The sequence below is a fragment of the Rousettus aegyptiacus genome, unplaced genomic scaffold, assembly GCF_014176215.1.
Source record: "Rousettus aegyptiacus isolate mRouAeg1 unplaced genomic scaffold, mRouAeg1.p scaffold_m13_p_1, whole genome shotgun sequence".
Lineage (NCBI taxonomy): Eukaryota > Metazoa > Chordata > Mammalia > Chiroptera > Pteropodidae > Rousettus > Rousettus aegyptiacus.
Genome location: NW_023416284.1, coordinates 33,301,936 through 33,313,973, shown reverse-complemented (window position 1 = coordinate 33,313,973; position 12,038 = coordinate 33,301,936). Strand labels below are relative to the sequence as shown.

Here is a 12,038-nt window from a genome sequence, read left to right as displayed (position 1 = left end):
TGGCTGAATAACTGAATGAGTGCTCATGAGTTATTACCTCTCAGTGAACTTATTTGTTAAATTTAGGACAGGTTTATCTGTTGTTTATAAGTTTAGTGAGAAATTCTCCTAGCACTTTATAGCAGTACATTATGTATTTCCTTTTAAAATATTTTTTAGTCTACGGCCATGCCACCCTGAACAAGCCCGATCCTGTCCGATCTCGGAAGCTAAGCAGGATTGGGCCTGGTTAGTACTTGGATGGGAGACCACCTAGGAAGACCAGGTGCTATCAGCATAAAAAATAAAAAATAAGGGATTGTAAACTGACAAGATCCTTGCAATCTATGAGGTAAACCAAGGATTGCCTCTCCTAAAAAAATAAAATAAAATAAAATAAAATAAAATAAAATAAAATAAAATAAAATAAAATAAAATATTTTTATGTCACCCTAATTTTTAGCATTAATAAAGAGATAATCTGCTTTTTTCTGGTGCCATCTGCATTGTTTTCCATTTATTTATTCAGTCACTTAAAAAAACTATTATAACAAGTATATTTGTATTGTAAATAACTATTCATATATTTTCTCCCCAACTAGGTTCCTTAAGGGAGTATAGAGGTCAGTATCTTGTCCAGCTAGCACTTTCTTTACTGTATTGTAGTTATTCAAGTGAGAACTTATTGAATCAATAAGGGACTAAGTTTGAGACTGGTAGTGGTTATAGTATCCACTATGCTTGTCTCTTTCTAGCTCTGCTCCTATGAATGCATTAGGTACTTTGGCCCAGGAAGAAGAAATTAATTTTGAATCATCACTTTTAAATGAAATAGTGCCAGGTATACAGGTAACATGATTAATCATAGTAACATCTGAATCATTGTAATCATTTCCAGGTAACCGTTTTGTGAATAAATGAATGAACTGATGAATAGTTAGACCCATATAATGTGGCAGCTATTTTAAAGTCAAACGTACATTTTTTAACTAAAGAATATTTGACTATCTTGGATATTTAATGATTATAATATAGCCCATTATCGATATTTTTTTTTATCGGAAAAAAATTTTTTTTGGAAGAACTTACTACATAAGGTGACAAAATTCCAAAATCAAATTACATGAAAATATATATCACAGTTTCTTTGTACAACAGATGAGAAAAATCTGTAGCATAGAAGAATAGAAGCAAAGAAATATGAAGGGCTAAAGAGAAGGGTATAAGGGTAAACAGCATTTTTAATAGCAAACCCAGAAGTTAAGTAGAAAGCCTGTAGCTGTGCATGCTTTATTCATCTAACCTTAACATTAGGTAACCAGAGGGCAAAAATAAAACCAAATCAGAATTTTGTATAGTTTGGGGTAAATTTCAGTAAGTTGAATTCAGAACCAACTCTTTTTAGTTTTGGGGGGTAATGACAATTGAAGAGCTCTCAACAGCCCAAAGTGTTATTGCTACAACCAAATCCAAGAGATGGGTGCAACATGAAAACATACCATTGATAAAATATATACTTACATGCTTTATTTCATTTTTATTTCTTTATAGCCCTTGAGACATAAAGGTAGAAATACTGTGCTAAATTAATTTTTCACACTTATACTTTCATTGCTTTTAATGATGTTATTTTAAATTAGCCTAATAAGTATCAATTGGAACTGTATGTTTTAGTATCCCCAAATTGAAGGAATAGTTACAGAATACATGTAAATGATAAATTCTCAGGGGGAATTCTCTACTTCCTTAAGTAATCTTAATACACTGTCCAATAGGGTAGCAACTAGCCCCAAGTGGCAATTTTAATTAAAATTAATTAAAATTAAATAAAGTAAAAAATTAACTTAGTTTTAAGTGCTCAGTAGCCACATGCAGCTGGTAGCTATGCTATTGGACAGCACAGGTATAGAACGTCATCGCACAGAGTTTTATTAGTACTGATAGAATACCGTATACACACTCCATATCCTTTATTTTGCCACTTTGTACATTAGATTTTTTTTTTTTTGGAATTTGAAAACGAAGTTTAATATATCCTAGAAATACTACCTTACTAACTTTTTGAAATCTCTTTTCCCGAAAATGATCGTTTTATCAACTATTTGTTTAAATCAACAGGTTCTTTTTTCTCTTTATTTTTCACTTTATTAAGATAGTCAACACCTGACATTTTCACCATTATTTAAAACTCCAGATTCTGTGGTAAATACAGTTGAAGCAGTCCCTCTAGGTATTGTTCACTCTTAAGACAACACAACGTATGACAGTGTCTCCATGCGCCTCTTACCATATACAATGAAAAAAAAAACTTATTAAATAGTGATTTTTCTCCCTTTATCTTATTAAGTAAATTATATGGTCCTTTTTTATGGGAGCCTCCATAGTTAGAGATGTAAAACAGCAATTTCTTGGTTCTATAGCATGACATAGTTCAGAGCTGAGATTAGAGAAACCCCGTAGAGTTGTTAATACTTGAGGGCATCCCCAACTAGAAAAGTATGTGAATTTAGGCATGGGAGGAAGGAAGGATCTGCTTTAAATTTAGTGTAGGGTCACTGAATCTTAATGATAGATTAAACAAGGGAGGTAGAATAATGAATAGGGGTATGCAGTGTGTAGCACTAATACCAGAAGTCCATGGTTTGTGGCGGTTTTTTAATGTCCTTTCCCATATGGTTTTGAATAGAATAGGTTATGGCAGGGATGAGCTAAGGAATAGCTTTGTTAATGAATAAATAGGAGTAATTTTTTTTTAACAGGAGATTTCAAGCAGTTTATTTAGATTGCCTGCTTATGTAATGAATCATGTGATTAAAAAACATTTCAGATCTTAATAATATATTAAGTAAAGATGCTAAGGTATTTTTTTTTCCTTTGTAGAATAGCTATATTTACATTTCAGAGCCAGCTCTAACGGTGAGATCCTTGGGTTGGGATTTTAACTGCCTTAATTAAAAGCCACTTGTATGGAGCTTCTGAGTATTGGCAGCATCAGCCCTTAGAGTTTGGTGTGCAGTATTACTTTCATTCACAGTGTCAGTTCACTTTGATAAGCTTTAATTAAATTGTCATTTGGAACCAGTTTCCAACTCTATGTCCTTCACCTAAAATTAACTAGGTATATAATATTGGTGCCTATCTTTTTATAACTTTGCTCTTGGCCAAGACAGCTACCTTCCTTAAAATATCTTTGCTGCCCTCCCACCTACATATCTCTCAGAGAGAAATGCTCACAGTTGATCGCGGAAAGTAGCTCGTTTGAATCAGAAAACCTACCCAGACACACTTTAAATACCTCTCTCTCAAGGGTGTTCTTTGGAGGAGATTACTTAGTATTTCCAAAAGGAGAGGTTAAGTAGGTTGTCTCTGGTGCCTTGGTTAAGTAGAGTGAAGGGAAATGTAACTCTCCTGACTCCTGGGCCCCAAATGCAAACACTGGCCTAGTTGTTCCCAAACTTTCTTCTTGACACCAGTGACTTGAATGGTTTATTTTCACTTGATGAGCCACACCCCCAGGCCACTTTAGTATTCATGGCAGACCCCAACACTAAGTCCCTTTGTTGTCTTTGTTTTTTGCGTTTTTTTGTTAACAAGAAAAGATAAAATTATAAGACATCTGATTATAGACCAAGGCTCCATTGCTAATAGTTCCCACCACGTTTTTCAGCAGCTCAGAGAAAGGCAAAGGCCTGGATGGGCAACATAAAGCAGCAAAGCAAACATAAACATCATGTCTGATCATCAGTGTGGTGCTACCAGAGCTAGAGAGGATACATGATCTTCATCAAAATGTAAAGATGGGTCTTTGCCAAAAGCAGTAAGATTGTTTAGCATTTAAAAAAATTTGAAGTTTGCTATAGAAGTGAAGGTCTTTAAGAAAAAAATTTTTTTAAGAAGAAAGAAGAAATGGATTAAGATTTTAAAAAATCTGTATCATCTGACATAGGCATTAACTAACTGAATAACATTTGAGCAGGTAGTTTAGTGTGTGTGTGTGTGTGTGTGTGTGTGTGTGTGTGAGAGAGAGAGAGAGAGAGAGAGAGAGAAAGAGAGAGAGAGAGAGAGAGAGAGAGACAGGGAGAGAGAAAGGGAGGGAGGAAGGGAGGGAAAAAGAAAAAATTTAAAAGAAAAAGCTGCTGTGTAAAAAGCAAATTAGCATTGCCCCCACATTTTCCTTATCGATGGTTTTATTTTAGAACTTACAGAGGTCGGAAATAAAACAAATATCTGATTCAGAGTTTCACTTATCCAGATTAAAAGCATAGAACAAGGGTTGGCAAGAGTGCCCAACTCTTCAGAGGGGGAAAACTGGAATAGCAAGATAGAGCATAATTGATTTACTGTATATTGGCAAAGTAGTGGGAGCAGGCCCATAGTGTGAATGTCTTCATATTCTTTTATTCCAGATAAAGTTCTTACATTAGTAAGGGGTGGAGATTCAGCAGGCATTGGGCCAAAGTTTGTAAGAGGAAGAGCCTTTAGTAACCTTCCAGGATAAAGTTTACTTACTGTTCTGATGGTTCTCCTATTACCTCGATATGTTTTCCTTACATTTTTTTTATCTTACTATTTCTTTCCCAGCTGTATGTGGCACCAGGGGCTGCCCTCTCATTGTGAAGGCAGCATCAAACACTGAAACAATAACTAGTTGCTCTTTGATGTGGTCTTGTCCTTCCTCCACAGCACTTAAAAGTACAAAATCGACAGTCTGTAACTGCTCTTCATTGCCTCTCGCAGCACAACAGGTGTGAAAAGGCTCACTGGATCTCATGACAGAGATCTAGTGATCTCTTTTGCTCGTAGTTGGTAGCTCTTATTACCACTTAATGCCTACTGTTCAGGGTAAGTGTAAATGGGCTCATAGAAAATTCTTAAATATTACAACTATGAAGAAATTCAGCCTAAGAGGAAATATATCACAGTCATGAAAAAAATCTAGACTACAGAACTAAATTAAATTAAATCCTAATCTGAACATTTACTAGTTGGAGTAACCTTAGGCAAATTATTATTGTCTCCGAGCCTCAGTTCCTTCATCTGCAAAATGAAGATAATACATGTAAAATGTATTATAAGGATCATACGTTAACATAAAACCTAGTTCTTGGCTTATAGAAGTTGCTTAATAAATGTTCAATTGCCTTTCTCTATCCTTCTTATTTCCTTTGCTCAGGGTCACTCAGATAATTAGTGGCATAACTAAAATGAAAACCTGGTTGTTCTGACTCCAAGTGTATATATTTACTTTGAATAAAAAAATGAAAAAGGTTTGTTTAATTTCTTTTTATAGAAGTAATAGAAATTTAGAAATGATAGATATACAGAAAATAAAAATGAGTCATAATCCCATAATACAGAGGGAAATTTTAATATTTTCATATGTCTTTTTTCTGTGCATAACATATAGTATACATACATATGTACATATTTTATATATATGTATACATATAAAGTAAGCAGAAAGGTATATAATTTTGTAATCTAGTTTTTTTTTAATGTGTAACAACCTTTAATGTTATTAAGTAACATTAAAATAACATACATGGGGGACAGCAAACTTTTTCTTTAAAGGCTAGATAATGAATATTTCAAGCTTTGGAGGTCATACAGATTCTGTTGCATCTACTAACTATACCATCATGGTAGTGCAGCCACAGACAGTATATAAATAAATTGAAGTGGTGGTGTTTCAATACAACATTATTTATAAAAGCAAACAGCACACTTGGATTTGTTCTTTGGGCTGTGCTTTGCTGATCCTGGTTCTACATCATTAAATTAATGGCTGCATAGTATTTCATTTATTTATTGAACTATCCTGTTATCGGATATTAAGCTTATGCCAGTTGTGTGTGTGTGTGTGTGTGTGTGTGTGTGTGTGTATGTGATGATAAACAGGGCTGCAATGAATATCCTTATAGCTAAATGTTTGGTTTACATGTATAATTATGTCTAAGACTAACTTGTACATTGCTACTATATTATATCAAATTGTCTGCTAAAATTCAGCCTTAAAAATTAAGACATTTCTGGTGTACAAGTGTTTATTGGTTTATGTAGCCAATCTTTGAAGTAGTACATAAAATTGAACTTTATAAAATGGTTTCAGGTTAAAGTAAAACTTGTAAAAATGTTCTTATAATGATTCTCGTTATTTCTAGGATTGACTTTTGACTTAATTGGTGTTTTCCTTTCTGCAAAGTCTTATAAAATGATTTATTTACTTGATTTTGAAAAGGGGAATTTTTAAGAGCATTTATTGAGTGACTGATGTTTTATTCATTGCAGGCAATAAAAAAATTTGTATCTATTAAGTCATTAAATAGTTTGGAAAACTTAGCTCTCTCACTGTTTCTATAAAGTATAGAGAGGAAATATTGCCCTTGAGGACAAGGTTTGACTGACTGATAGGAGGTTAACCTTACACTGTTTTTCCTTTGGGTCTTATTCCAGCCAGCTTGCGAGAGAGAGACAAAATCAATAACAATAAAAGCTGTTTCATCTTTCGTTTGCTTCAAACATAGTTCTCTGGTGTTTAGAGGCATTTCTTCAATTCCGCTGATGTGTACAGTTATCTTCCAAGTTTATTTAATGTGATAATCATTTTTTTGGAGATTTGAAGTTTTTCTGCAATATCCAAATATATATTATAGCCAGAAAGTAGTTAAGCTTAAGGCAGAAAAACTGAAGATGAACACAGATTTTCAGTGATGAAGATTATTATGTATCAATTATTAGCCATTATTTCGGTGCTATGTAGTCTATAGTGAAGAGGTAGCACCTTCTCTCATAAATTTTTTAGACTAAAAATGACCATTTTTTCATCCAGACAAAATTATAGCATCTCTAGAATTGTAACAAATGATTATTAATCATATTCATTCTCAAAAAAGACTGGCCACTTTAGGCAAGAGTTCTCAGAACTTTAGAATCAGTAAACTAGAGAGGCATGGCTATCTGGGAGAGCCTCTAATTTGTGAATTAGAGGCTGAAACTGCTTCTTAAACTTGGTTTGGTGAGAATTACCCAGAGGGCTTGTTAACACACAGACTGCTGGGCCCCAGAATTTCCAATACACTAGGTCTGGATGGGTCCCCCACATTTTGATATCCTGGCATCTTGACTGTTTGTGAAATATACTCAGCCTCACTTATCTATAAACATTTTCTTAACACTTTAGGAATTCTTTTTAAAAGTCAGGATTAACCTTTAAAGATATGATTTCATTTTAATAAATTTACGATTGTTAATTTAATCACTTTAAATATCCAACTTTGCAATTTTTGTGTCATTTTCACCCACACCAAACTTTTAGGATAGAATTATGAATACAACCATATTTCTAATGAAAGTGTTAAATCTTATCCTTGGTAGTTTTTCAGGATGGCTAAAATCCATTTCCAACTATGTGCATTTAAACCAGTTTTTGTATTTGATCAGTTTTATCATCATCCGAATGATCTCTTAAGATGCTAATTGTCAAATTTATTTACAGACAAGGGGTGTAGTAAGTTTTTCAAGTATAGTATACAAAGCAAAACTTAGTTACAGTTGTTGGAATGAAGAATTCAGTTGGAGCCAAAAGATGTTTTTAAAACAGCAGAATACAGTCAGTTCAAAGCCTGATTGAAAGCAACTTTAGTTTTATAGTTTATTTCAAACAACATCTTCATTGTTTTCTGGAAAGATGGTATTTGAGAAAAAGAAATGTCTCAAGTTACTGTTTTTATGAGGAGAGAATTGCCGAGTCTTTTAAATGGTTAATGAGAAGAAGTAATAGTTAAACACTTGGAGCATTGATTTCTGATTTGAATTCTCCAACACAGGCCAGCCCTGAGGGAAGAGAGGAAAAAAGCTTGCTAATTAACATTTGATTACTGATGCCACCTTCTCATTCCCTTTGCACCATCCGGTTTCAAGTGTTTTTGTTCAGGAAGGATTTTTAGGAGAGTTTTAACTTGCATCTTAGTAAAACAAATTCATGTGCTACTGCAATGAGTATATAATATGTTTAAAAAAAAAGTAGAAGAAAAAGAAAAGTCTTGGGTATGAAGTGTGTGTTCAAACCCTAGTCTGGATCAGAAGTGATTGGTTTCTTAACTATAAGCCTTTCAGAGCATCAGTGATTGCTAGGAAACTGGAACTAAGCCTAGTCTGGGTGCCTTATTTTGATTTAAATATGTATATAAACACACATGCAAATACTTATATGTTCAGGTCAATTATTATTTAGCACACTTTTAACCAGAGCATCATTTGATAGTAGGAAGTACTTGGAGTTTGAAGTTTGATATATTTAAAATTTGAATAAGTTCAGGTTCTAATAGGACCAAAAGTCTTTTTCTTCTGAGGTTGAAGAGAGAATGAGATAGATGTCTGTAGGTTCAGGATGCTTTTTGTAAGGGTTATAATTTGCAATAGTAGTCTTAATTCAGAAAATCTAGAAACCAGGGTGATAGCTGTTGCAAGCCCATGGCAATGAAATATTTTTTATTTTTTTGCTATATTGAAATATTTGATAAGTAAAGAATCAAGGATCTAACTACAAAATTTTAAAGATGTTGAAATAAATTAATAGAACTTTATAACTGTATCACTTAGCTACTAGTAGTCTGTCAAACCATAGCCTCACTGATAATATTTGGTCGATGGAACAGTTATTTGGGAAACCAGTATGACAGGTTTTATTTTCAGATGAGATCTCATAAGGGGAAAATATTATTTAGTCTTTTATAAAAATCTAGACTTTTTAGTGTAATACAAGCAAAACCAATGACTTTTCTTCATCCAATAAAAAAAAAAGATCTTAAATGTTTATTTTCCCTATATTCCTTACCTGAAATTATTCACATTTTTCCTTTTTAATGTCTTGTATTTATTAACTCTTTCCAATTTTTCTTCCTTTTTCTAGGCTTAATGGTTGAAACATTCCTTTATTACTTTACTTGTCTTAGGTATATTTTGCTCTTCCTGTACCTAGGATTAGATCTCCAGTATTTTCATCAAACCACGGAATTTTAGAGCTTTGAAACTAGGAAGTGATCTTGTTTTATTCTCTTCTAATATTGAGTAAACTAAGTCTCAGAGAGGTTCTACCAGCTGGCCCACAGTAACAGCTGGGGAAAATTTAAGACTGGAAATCTTGTTCTCTGCCTCTCTTTAGGCCACAACACCTTAAACTTTATGACTTTTCTTTCTATTTTCGAAAACTGTTTCACTTGGATAATAGGTATTATTCCTGAATGAGATTTAAAATTCCCTGAAATGTTTCTTTTAACAGTTTGACCAACATTTAGCTCACAAGAAATGGTCTTATTATAGATGACAAAGTTATCTACTAAGTTTTTGTTTTTCAATTTACACAACTCATGAGAGGATAAATCTGAGCCTCAAAATGTAGTTTAGCAGAGTAACTTCGTAAGAATATTTTTGTTAAACATGCTGATAAAATTTTAACTAAAACAAAAATTGTTTGAAAATCCATGGAACTCAAAGAAAATTTTGTGAGAAATGAATATATGATTTCATATTGAGCAGGTCATAATAAAATGATCTTTTTCCCAGTGCTTTATCACTGAAATTTCCATAATGAGGAAATACAAAGTTCAAAGTGGAGATCATTGCTTAGTATTTTACATTAATTTTAGTATATAGATGTTTATTAAATATGAAAAACATAATAATCAGTGCTATATTCTGTATCATTTCAAATTAATCTCATTTACATTTTTTCTTAGTCTCAAACAACTGTCTTATCTGAAGCAATGGGGAAGAAATGAAATTCTCCTTTTAGAAAATCTAGAAAACTGGAAAATCTGTTGTCATTTTAGAATACTTGATCCAAATACAGTATAGTTTGTAACATAATTTTGATGTTCAGCTGGTAATCAAAGCATTTATTAAATTTCTTCATAACTAATTGAAACATTTGCATAGTTTAGCAGCCTGAAATCTCATAGATTTAGAGCTTAATACACAACAAGAATTGAAAAGATTATGAAGGTTCAGCATGATCTTGAGCCAATGCTGATCAAAGAAAATGTGTAAGACAAAAAGGCCCTCAGGAAATGTTACCCTGTGAAGTGCCACTTATCTTTAACTGGAATTTAACACAAATCTCTAAAGATTAAATTCCATCAGAAGTAGCACAATAATGGCAGCTGGGCATGCCAGCTACAGCTACCCAGGCTGTGTGTGTTCTTTTCTGCCTCTCTCAAGTGCTCGCAAATCTCCCAGATCAATCAGTTGATCTCTCAATCTCTCCCCTTCCCTCTTCTCTTCTCCTCCCCCTCTTTCTCTCCTCCCCTTTTTAGTCCTTCTCTCTCCCTTCTTCCTCCCTCTCTCTGTCTCCTTCCTTGTCTGAGAGAACTGTGTCCTTCGTTTGATTCATGATGACCTTAATCATCTGCATCATTTTATTATACGCAGCTGTATTTTGTCACTCAGGCTATCTTAATATTTTAAAAGAACAATTTTTACTTTTGCACATTTCATATTTTTTCCTTCCCTGCAGAATTACAACCTAAAATTTTAATGAAAGAAAACCATCAGTAAAGATAATGGAATTTTTATATCTCCATTAGTAAAACCATCACCCATTTTCTACATTTGCTATCTTATCATTTATGTTTCTTCCATATAATATTAAAACCTGCCTATGGTTATAATACTGATAAGTGTGGAATTATTTTTGAAAGACTAATTTGTTTTCACTTAAGTTGTTCAGTGATTGTGGTTTAACACAAGACTCTTGATTTAATCTCAGAATCTCTGTGAATTTATCTTTTCCATTAGAACAATCAATCATTAGCCTAATATGCTTTACTTTGTACCCTCTCAGCCAAGTTCTGTCTGCATTAACCAGTTTATTCTATGACAAGTTGCTTAACACATGTCATTCTGGGGAGAACAATGAAGCCAAATACTTGTGCAATGGCTAACATTACTCTAACTTTGATCACTTTTGTTCAGCACATCAGTCTGGCATTGTGCTTTATACCAACATAACACTATAGCCAGAACATGCTTTTCAGGCTTAGAATAGCAAAGGAATGTTATTCAATTCAGTGCAGTTACAGATGAGTTAATGAAAGAAGAAAAATACTGTTTATTTCATAATACCATATTGTTGTGTTTTGGAATTAAGGTGGAATTTAAAGAATCCCAATCCAAAGTTACTTGTTTGTATACTCAGCTCATAGTATTTGTGTATACTCTCCAATGCTGGGATAGCCTTGCTGCAACCTTTCCAAACAAATACAAATATTTGTCCTGCCCTTTTTTTTTTCTTTAAAAATAGCTGATGAAGCTTGGTATATCTAGACAACATAATAGAAAAATAACTTTAAGAAAGGAATGTTTTTGGCCTTGAGGCCCAAAGTCTTCTCATATTCCCCTCTTCTTTCTTTTCCCTTTCTTTTATTAATATGATGCTTTGAGTTTATGGAACACCTTCCTCCTTAAAAGCACTAATGTTTAAGCATGGCAAAATAGTCTTAGCTAGTGGAAGTGGTCAGAGGTAAGCCCAGTTACATTTGGTTAAATTGTGTTGATAACGACTAATGAAAATTTTCAAACTTGGTGTGACTGACCATAAACAAAATACTGCATGGGAGACTGGCCATTGCTAAGAACCTCTGAAGAAAAGCTGTTTGTTTGAATTGAGTGGGGATCAAGCCACGCCTCCAAGCTTCTCAGTTCTCATTTACTAAGTCTTTTTCACAGGTGTACATTAGAGATAAAAATAGATTGAATTCCGTGTTGTGTTTTGGTTTTTTCCTTTCTCCAGGGAATATATATCTCTGTTTCACTGGAAAGGTAACTTAGATGTGTTTATGTATAATAAACAGTAATGTGATACAAAGTGCTGTAATTGGACAACTTGATACTTTAGACTTCTACGTTTTAAGAGTGTGAATGAATACTGCTTGTTTTACATATTGAAGTCTTGTTATTGAACATATTATGTGCAACAAACAATACTAGCTTCATTTGTTACAGTAGGGTCATCCCATAACTAACCCGAGGAGTTTAGATAATCTCTCCATTCTTACAGTTTT

The 12,038-nt window shown here is 33.3% G+C and overlaps 1 protein-coding gene and 1 pseudogene across 2 annotated transcripts in view; both read left to right on the top strand.

The window, feature by feature from the left end:
- FAF1 (Fas associated factor 1) overlaps window positions 1-12,038 on the top strand; it is a 341,571-nt gene that overhangs the window by 167,703 nt on the left and 161,830 nt on the right. The gene's annotated exons all lie outside the window — the stretch shown is intronic.
- LOC118605983 lies at window positions 159-277 on the top strand (annotated as a pseudogene).